This window comes from Myxocyprinus asiaticus, chromosome 50 (assembly GCF_019703515.2).
Source record: "Myxocyprinus asiaticus isolate MX2 ecotype Aquarium Trade chromosome 50, UBuf_Myxa_2, whole genome shotgun sequence".
In the NCBI taxonomy this organism is placed as follows: Eukaryota; Metazoa; Chordata; class Actinopteri; order Cypriniformes; family Catostomidae; genus Myxocyprinus; species Myxocyprinus asiaticus.
In genome coordinates, this window is record NC_059393.1 from 17,269,573 (window position 1) to 17,280,000 (window position 10,428).

The 10,428-nt window shown below is 35.6% G+C and overlaps 1 pseudogene; it reads right to left on the reverse strand.

Moving 5' to 3' along the window:
• Positions 1–1,438: 1,438 nt before the first annotated feature.
• LOC127438983 (T-cell acute lymphocytic leukemia protein 1 homolog) lies at positions 1,439–8,176 on the reverse strand (annotated as a pseudogene).
• Between the last annotated feature and the right edge of the window lie 2,252 nt (positions 8,177–10,428).

The window sequence follows — 10,428 nt, forward strand, 5'->3', positions numbered from 1 at the left end:
TGGGGCCAGTAGACCGACCAATGACTTTTTCATTGGCGTTGATTCTTATCAGCCATTTGGACTCATATTCCCAGGGTTCAGACACACATACTAACAACCTGCTATATCCCTGACTCCTCATACCATCTAAATCTTAAAATAAGATAGTCTGTTTGCTTTTTCTGAAATAAGAGTACCTCGATTTTGTCTTTTTCTGCAGTACGCCAGAAATATGTGTCTGGTTAGGCTGAAAAATCTAAATCTCATTCAAGACATTTTACATCGCATCCTAATGTTTTAATTTTTCATGTTTGGGATTTAAAGTTTTCGTCCCTCCAAAAAACAAAACAAATTCATTGTACTTTTTACTTTCTAGTCCTGACTAGCGTGATAAGTTCCTGAGTGATTTGACAGTATTTCTATATATTATATCTTGTTCCCTTGAGTGTAACTGAATTTTATTTCTTTAATCTCTGTCTGCAGTGTTTTGGACACTTCTTACAATGCTCTGCTGGAAATAGTTTGTCCATCTCTACCTTTACGGTTGTAATATCAACAGAAAAGGCTGTTATGGTTCAGACATTTGAAAATATGGTAACGTCATGTCCAGCAGACAAGTATTGCCTTTGTCCAAGCCTTCAGGGAGCAGCAAAATTAGTTTGCATGTTTTCAACATCTGATTTGTTTTACCTAATCTTTAACACAATGTTAAATATAGTGATAAAACTATCTATCATACTTCACATTTTTCATCAGATATAGGTTATGGAGTAAATACAGGTAAAGTGGGACACTTTCTGGTAATTTGTCATTGGCGTTGTTGATCTAAATTGCTACATTAATGACATTCCATACTAGTTTAAGATGAATTTAAAGGAATATTTGGGTTCAATGCAAGTTCATCTCAATCGACCTAATTTATGGCATAATGTTGATTACCACAAAGAATAATTTGGATTTATATCGATTTTTTAGTCTGGTAAAATTTCTAACTAATCTTATCTGTGTACAGTTATATCCAATATTACAACTTCATTGTCATGATGACGCAATGCCAGTAAACCCTGTAATCTGGTAAAACGCAGTAACACTGGTTAATCCCTGATTTTATAACACTAAATCATGTTAACATCTATAATGTTTACATCTTCTGGCTATACTTTTGAAACAGTGTGTCTTAATGTTTACAGACCACACCCATTCACTTTCATTGTAAGTGCCTGTAATTGCGATTCTTGCTTTTTTCTTTTTTATATATAAACTAGCGACAAGTTAAAATTGTGTTTTGGTCATAAACATTATAGCACAAATGCTGTTAACTGATCTAAAGTTGTTTTGAACCCGGAACATTCCCTTAATTCTGATTTATAGTAATAGACACATAATATTTAAACTCAAGTCTCCAAATATTCCTGTATTCACCTCAGTATAAGGGTTTAACATTCAAATTAAGTATTCACAACACACATTTTTAGGTTTGTTGTTTTTATTTTTGTGGGTTTTATATAAAATTTTTGTGAGATATAACATTGCATATATTCATAGATAGATTTTCACCTTACAACAAAGGTTTTTCTACTAAATATCACATTAAAATAACAATTTGTTTGTTTGTTTGTTCATTTAATACCCAATAAAATATTTAAAGGTACCAAGACTGGTTACTCAATCCTCTGCTAAAAAGCAGATCAAGTTCATACAAGTCAAATAAAGTGACAAAACACTTAACCAATGAATGTGTCATTGTGAAATGGGGGGGGGGCTCAAGGGGGGCATGTTTAATTCAAAGAAATGAACAAGGCAGATGGACGCTATTAAATGGTGTACCATGATCACAATGCAAAAGAACAGTCAAAGAGGGATCTTCGTTACAAACACGATATTATTCCGGCTTATGTACACATTCTTGTACCTCCTCCACCATAAGCATTTGCCCAGTGGTACGACAAAATGCTTTGTCTTGTTCGCCTGTTTTTCCCCAAACATAATACTGAAAAACCATTTACAAAATGGCACTACTTTTTTCCCCAAATAGCATTGATTTTGTAGCTATTGCCAATGAGAATAATATTTGTTGAAAGTCATAACCATAAAAAATATCCTTGTGTACAACACTTGTCTTGAAGGAGCTTTTTGGCCCCTATGCTCGAAGCCACAGTAATGAAGCTGGGGCTTTCCCCTGATAATCAAGAAGAGCAGTAATTAAGCAATTTTCAGAATTGAATAATATAATTGTCATTGACATTGGCTTTGACTGCAACTGCTACACCCAGTTTATGTTTCAAACTAACTTGAGGATCCAGCTGTTTCCCATGTCCTCCTTACCCAGTCGTGTACCTGATGAGATGTAGGTTGGAATGCAAGACAAGGTACCATTCAGAATATCCCTTCAATCTTCTGTTTTCTTTACGCTTACTGGTGGTGATCGACGATTTCTGTCTGCCCTAAATAACCAAGGACTGAAAGCTACCTGACATTTTCCCTCTGTACCACTGTGTGTTTCAAAACGGAGGGCATCTCGGCATATAAAGCACGAAGAAAACAGCTTAACAGAAAGTCATAAGTAAGAATATGCTTGCACACAACATGAACATAAAATATTTTAGGTCCATGGAGCACTGCACCATCTCAAACCTGGGTTGCTACTCCAGAGTTCTGTCCAACGATTCTCTATCAATGCTAGCTCAGTCATCGCTGAGCATTTCCATCTAGGGGTCGGCTGGAATGATGCAGTCCCCTTGCGGAAGGCCTGGACTCTACGGATGAGTCTTGGTCCTCGGTAAAGCTCTCCGGGCTGGCGTCCCCATCCAGCAGGCTTCCACAGCTGGAGTTGGGGCTCAACATTTCATGAAGGAGGTCATCTCGCACCAGGGTTGCATCTCGTCCGTCTCGTGTGGCCCGAGTGGGTGCCTCGCCGCCCACCATGTCGTCTTGGTCGTTGAGGAGCTTGGCCAGGAAGTTGATGTACTTCATGGCCAGGCGAAGGATCTCGTTCTTGCTTAGCTTCTTGTCAGGTGGGTGGGTAGGAATGAGTTTGCGGAGTTCAGCAAAGGCACCATTCACATTCTGCTGCCGCCAACGTTCGCGGCTGTTTGTGAAAATCCGTCGCACGATTTTGGGCTGCGAGCCTGTGAAAGCAGAGGAAATAAAGTCAGTATATATTCAAGGAATATCGCATTTTCAAAACGTCTATTTCAGACTAACCACTAGGCTTCCATTTGTTCTCAATGCACTGTGCAACAGTGGATTGTTCCTTGTGAACACACCTAAGGTGTTCACTCACTTCTCACTGATAGATTAGCTCTTTATCTCCCCCTATTTAGCTAAGAATTAATTAACCTTTCTATTATCTATGGCATTTTACATTCAATTACTCAGGGCCATTTCTCATCCTAGACAGCTCTGTTGGAACGTGGCTATCAATGCTTCACTTTGCCTGATGCACCAGTGACTTCGTATAATTACACTTATTTAAATGGATTCCTAACCTCTTGAGTTGAGGAATAATTTAACGCATTTTTTTTTTTTTTTTTAAAGAAATTCGCCTTAAAACAGCAGAGAGGGCAATGTTACCTTTGATGCTCTTTGGCAGCGAACTTCAAAAATGCCACAATGCTGTGGAGAATTCTATATCATATAAGAACATATTGTGTTGTGGTGTATTTGGCATCTTCATCTCATTAGAATCCTGCATCTTGCAGCCAAACACATTGTGTCATATTTGCATTTTTATAGGCACCATGCAGCTATCTCTGCTGTGCATACACTGTGATTTTTGGGCTGGTTCCTACTGGCGACTACCCTCTTCCCCATCTCTCTCTTTCATGCCTGTTTTCTTTTTTTCTCACTTGTATTCACCTTTCTGTTTCACAACATCATTTTGTCACCAGTTGTATTTTATTTTGAGAGAAATGCATTGCATTTCTATGCAATCCAGGATGATTTTGGAGTATCTAACGCGAAAATCTAAGTGACATTATTGGATTGCAAGGAGTTTTGATTAAAGAATAAAGTATAATTGCCAACTCTACTGTTTATTTTATTATTAGTTTTGATCCATTTCCAATTATAATCTATGTGCCATTCATTCCAGAAAAAACAATATGTTTTCCAATAAATACAGTTGATATAGCATATTAAAGTGCATGCGAATTTATAGACCTTGGATAAGGCTACTAATTAGCCTTGAAAACAACTTTTTAAGTGATGCAAAATAACTGCACAGATAACGAAGTGCCTCAAAATGAAAGTCACATGATACTTCGCTTGTTTTAATGGTTCATTTCCATTTTGTAAGTTCTGTTCTACGGAACGTGATATTTTGCAATAGGCCACAACATAATTATCTTGCCAAATCGGACTAGTTATGACTCCAATTCCAAAAAAGAAAAACCAGAAAGGAAAAAACACAGCCAAAGAGTGGCTTACCATACTTGGAAAGATCTAAAATGCTCCTACCATCGCTGATTTCAACCTCATATGGCGCAGGTCTGCGTTTCACTCGATTGCTAGGATACATCCCATACTGATCCGCTTCTCCAGCAAAACCACTGAGGAAAAACATATTGACTATTCGTTAAATGCGATTTGGAAAATTATTATTATTATTATTATTAAAAAAAGCGCTCGATCCGATCATGAATGGATGAATGAATGAATGCAGTTTATTCCTATTTATCTGTTTAAGAAGTCGAGCGTTATATTTATCATATTAGCACATATTTGTCAATAATAATAATAATAAAAAAACGTAAATACTTAAATTAAAAATAGGTATGGTGTAGCTATATAAAAGATGAAAAGATCATAATTTTAGCATAACAAATTCTTACGTAACAATACTTCTAAAATTCTCAAACTTACATTAATAATGTTAAAGCTTTATTTTCAATAAGTATTAATAAACGTATTTAAAGTTAACTTTAGGTGCTGATGTCATTAAAGTACGCTATATAAATCACTCAGAAATCATAAAACGATTAATCTTTGCAAATAAGAATAATTAAAAGATCTTTGCAAATATTGCACAATTTTTCGAAAATAATTGCTCAGTTGAAGAATATAAATAAATGCATCTTATTTTTAAATAGTCATATAAATCCTAAATATTGTCTAAAGAAAATCGAAATATATAGGCTACCTAATAATATAAATATATACCTGTTAATAGCGGCGAGCGGTTGCGCCATGTTGCTGTAGAGCATCGCTCGGGCCGGGAGAGGGAAAGCGGGCGGGCTCAACTGCACCATTCGAGTTTCGCTCAGCGGGTCCCTGGGAGGCAGCGGCAGAGGAATCGGTGGTCTGCACAGCTCTGTGGTTTGCACCTTATGGCTGCCGTCTGCCTTGATCTCTCTCCCTTTTATATCCACGGTCCCTCCTCTCCTGGACAGCTCGATCACCGGCACTTCCTTTTTTAGCTCGGTGGCGTGGTAAGCCGTTTCCTTGGCAACGCCATTAAGGATGGGAGTCCCGTTGCATCGCTGCTCAGGGAGCTGATGCTCTCCGTTCTCCTCGGGCGTCGTGCCTTCCTGTTTCACGCATGCATCTCCCTCCTCCACGTGTGCCAAACCTGAGGAGGAAGTCGAGTTGGTGTCGCGCGGGGGGGATTCAAAGGCATCCATGCCCGGACTGTGCGGAAATTGCTCGGATTTCAGTTTTTCCATCATCCTTTATTGCGGATCCGAAAAACACTTTTCCAAAACCTGAACAGGCGCAAATATAAAACGGTATCCAATGGACGTTGTAATGCCCAGTTCGATTCTCCTTGGAGGTCACCTGTAAAAGAGTACACTTCTTCTTATGCACATTCGATCAAAGGCATTGAAAGACACGATATTTTGATGGAGCGTTATTATGCGGATCCTTTCTGTGCGCGCGTGACTGGAAACACTGACAGTACAGTAATGCAACTCTATGACAGCACTAGTGTCTCTCGTGTAACTGCTGTATGCAAAGTCATCACATACAGGCCTGTGCATATGACAACCACAGGGATTAGTGTAGCTTTTATGGTTGTTTCCATGCGCGCAATAGCAATCTTTTACAAAAAGGTTACATAATTACAAAACTCATAATTTGGTAGTTTATTGCTCCATTTGGATCAATTCTAGACAGGTTTGTTTGATAGAATATGAAGGTAGCCTATAAGAAAGCACAGCAATTTTTTTACCAGCACAAGATAGCCTGTATGTAAAGACCAATATGTATAGGCCATTAGAACTCAAATGAAATGGTTCTGAGTTCTTGTGTGTGTGTGTGTGTGTGTGTGTGTGTGTGTGTGTGTGTGTGTGTGTGTGTGTGTGTTTGACCTGACCTTGGCCTATCATATCAACATTGTGCTCATGGTATCTGGAGATAAGCATGTCATATCGGTGTCTTCGTTAGGAAAGAGCTTATCTTCGGCAAACATTGTTGTACATAATATAACATGAACCACATAATTACAGGCCATATTCGTTAACACCTCAGATGAGCATATGAATTAAACCTTAAATAATGTAAAATATCTACACGTTATTATTGTTGTTATTATAATAATAGTAACTAAAATTGTATATTATAATATATATTATACAACTATAGCCTATATTAGGCTATAATATTACAGCTACGTGTTCTTTGTGTCGTTATGTTATTGTCAAAACTGGCTTGATTTATGTGAAATACTACTTGATTTTTTATTGATTTATTTTATTTTTTTGCCCATTTAAGTCATTTCATATTTTATATAAGCTAGACCTATTTAAGGCATTAGTCTTGAACTTATATCCAACATTTTTTCCTGAATCTCTCGTTTTTTCGTTTTATATTAAATAGGCATTTCGCATTTTTATTAGTATGCCGTTTTTACAACTCATGTATGAGAACAGAGAGTTTAATTGGCTATTTGTGTAGATAATGGCATTTCGTTGTTGAAATCTGTAGAACAAATCATATTTATTTATTTATTTTTAGGCTATTTCTTTATTTTGTTTAGGCTATTTATTCATTTATTTATTTCGTTTAGGCTATTTATTTATTTATATATAGGTTATTTATTTATCTATTTTGTATAGGCTATTTATTTATTTATTTATTTCGTTTAGGGTATTTATGTATTTATTTTTAGGCTATTTATTTACTTATTTTTAGGCTATTTGTTTATTTATTTATTTTGTTTAGGCTATTTATTCATTTATTTATTTTGTTTAGGGTATTTATTTATTTATTTTTAGGCTATTTGTTTATTTATTTGTTTTGTTTAGGCTATTTTTGTAGGCTATTTCTTTATTTTGTTTAGACTATTTATTCATTTATTTATTTTGTTTAGGGTATATATTTATTTATTTTTAGGCTATTTATTTATTTATTTATTTTTAGGCTATTTATTTTGTTTAGGCTATTTATTTATTTATTATGTGGTGCTATGTTCATGCTCAAAGAAGCCAGTTGCACCTGACACTTAATATCTTGCTTAGTTTTGTATTTTGTGCGTAAATACACTAATATCGTATGTTTGACATCGAAATACGAATATCGATATTGCAAAAAAAAAAAAACCTTTATTTGTATACCGCACATTCAAATGTGACTAATAATCCACACGTGAAGGTTAACTAACTTAAAAAATACAAAAAGTAGCCTACATTACAGTAGGCTATTTAGGAACAGATAACCCCACCAAAAAATGAATCTTGATTTAAGTTTTAACCATAAATGTTACGGTGGAGTTATGGAGGCTATTATTTTCCTTTATTTACTTCACGTCGTAAAACGGAAAAGAGCAGCCAAGAGCCTTTGTGCATATGAAAAATCGAATTGAATCGAATAACCAAATCACAGATAAAAATAACATCATGTCTAAAACGCCCTTTAATTATAAAACAAATGCCAAATCAATACCTGCTTTATGCAGGCTCAAGGGCCTATTCGCTATTGGACCAATCTTACAACCAAACAAAAAATGTATTAATCATAACTCACCATACATACGAACCGTCTTACATAGCGAGAAAAACTAATTATGTCTCGTATTAATAACAGTTCAGCGCAGAAACAGCTATATTCGCATCTTACCGTCGTCGGGTTGCGGTGGATGTTAGTGTGTGCATGGAGCCATTTTGTGAAGGGTCATCCATGTCTGAGGTTTTAGATGCACTGAAGTGCTGTGTGGAACTGGAAGTGAGGTCTATATAATTCCACATCACGTCCAGTGTGCGCCTCTCAGTGTGGGGAGCGGAACACGGGCGCAATGTGGCCAGGCGAGATAAGAGCGCAGTGGCGGCCACTTCGCGCTCGATAAGCCCCTAAACCCATTATTTACGAAATGATTCATTATTATTTTGCTTTTTATCGAGGGCAAATGCGAAGAGAAAAATATAGACTTATATTGTGAATGATGTGCATAAAAAAATAACTCCGCAGATTGAGGGAAAACCCAATGCGTAATTGTCGTGTTGAACTGCTTCAGGGCTCGATCAGAAATTAATTATGCGGCCGAAAGTAACATGTTTTTAGTGATATTGTCTGGGGATGTAAAAAAGTAGATAAAAAAACAACCCATTAGCGGCTGTTTGTTTTAACACATTAGGGTGCAGCAGGGCTAAAGTGAAGGGTCATTGCTTTTATTTTCTCTCAAAACACTAAATAGCATCAAAAATGACCACAGCACTTTCCTAAACACCTGTTTGTCACTATGCACTGCAAAATGTTCCTGATCCATGAGGTCTCTGTGTGTGGTGTCTATAGGCTGATTTTGAGGCAATTTGATCTCATTTGTAATATTTTTTAAAATGCTGTTATTTTATGTAGCTAATGAAAATCCATGAAATTAACACATTTCTTTTGAGGCAAAATATTTATTTATTATTTTCATTAAATCAATTTTCTTTTTTCAATAACTGTCCCATCAGTGAAATGATGGTATTTGAGGTTAATAATAATAATAATAATAATAATAATAATAATAATAATAATAATAAAAACTGTTGTAGGGGCTAAAGGCCCCTATTAAACACATTGTTTTTTAAAGTGGGGTGAATACATTGGCTAAAAATGTTCAAAGTGGGCTCACATTGACTCATCCAATCATAATAGAGATTAGTTTGTTTATACAATACTTGAGATGTAATAAAATGTCAAATATGTTTGAAATTAACAGGAAATGGTTTACTTTTTCTGAAGTGATTATTTTGAGTAAGCATCATCTTAATTTGTTACTCAAAAAAGCATCTTGCTGTCTCAAAATTATTTGTATAGATTGCAAATTGTGCCCTATAACTACTGCCCCAGTATCTACAAGATATCACTTTAAACCCCCTAGGGGCCTTTTACCCCAAGTGAGGGGTAAATGTCTCCCTAACCATTTAAACAAAAAAAAAAAAAAAAAAAAAAAAAAATTTAATCAAAACAACTTTCCGTTATTATTTCATTTCACACAAGTTATGTTGCTCCATCAATATTCAATCAAAATAAATCACATTTTTCGATCTTGATACATTTTGTGACCAGAAAAAAGCTACATTTCCAGAAGGGGTGCCTGTAGCCCCATTGTACCCTACAGCGTTTTGCACAGAGGGATTGAGATTAAACTGGAAATAATGTACATAACCCATCCTCCCTGTGAGTAACAAGCAGTGCATGTTTGAGAGGTTATGGAGGTAGACAGTCATACATTGCAGAGGCTCACTTTGATTATTTTGGTTGCACAATGACCTCACAATTCGGTAACAAAATACAGTAAAAAACAAATTCTAAAGAGAAGGAAAAATAAACACAATGTGTTCATAAATGATGCCCTAACATTATATTGGTATCTGCCGACAGTATTGTTTGAAGTTATATGCATCGTTCTAAACTGGCCGATATGCGTTTTATCTCTTTTTGCACATTGGTTGCACATTGGTTGCACAATGTCCTAACAGTTCAGTGACAAGATCACGTAAAAGACCAATTCTAAAGAGTAGGAAAAATGAACATGATGTGTCCATAAAGGATCCATCAACATTATATCTGACAACAGTATAAATTATATGCATCCTTCTAAATTGGCCGATATGGGAAGCACATAACATCTTTTTCCATGCCAGGTTACAGAAGTATTAAACCGTACTGTATTAAGCTTAGAAGTATGGCCTACATTACAATGTTTTGATTCCTGCTGATTTCACTTATACAAATGTATGTAAAAATGTAGTTTGGACTTTAACAAAATTGTACAGATTTAAAATATGTTTAATCTCTATTTGATAACCTACATTTTAAAACATGATTGTGACCATTAATTATTATAATATGTCCTAAAAATGAAAGCTTTCCTTATGCTGACTGGTCTTCCATAGCCGAATGTATTCCCAGATTTTCAGAATATGAAGTCAAACAAATTCATCTAGACATTTGTTACAGGAAATTCAACTCAACACAATTGCCAATCAAGTGTTTATTTCTGTAGTCTGAAATGCTAGAGTGTAT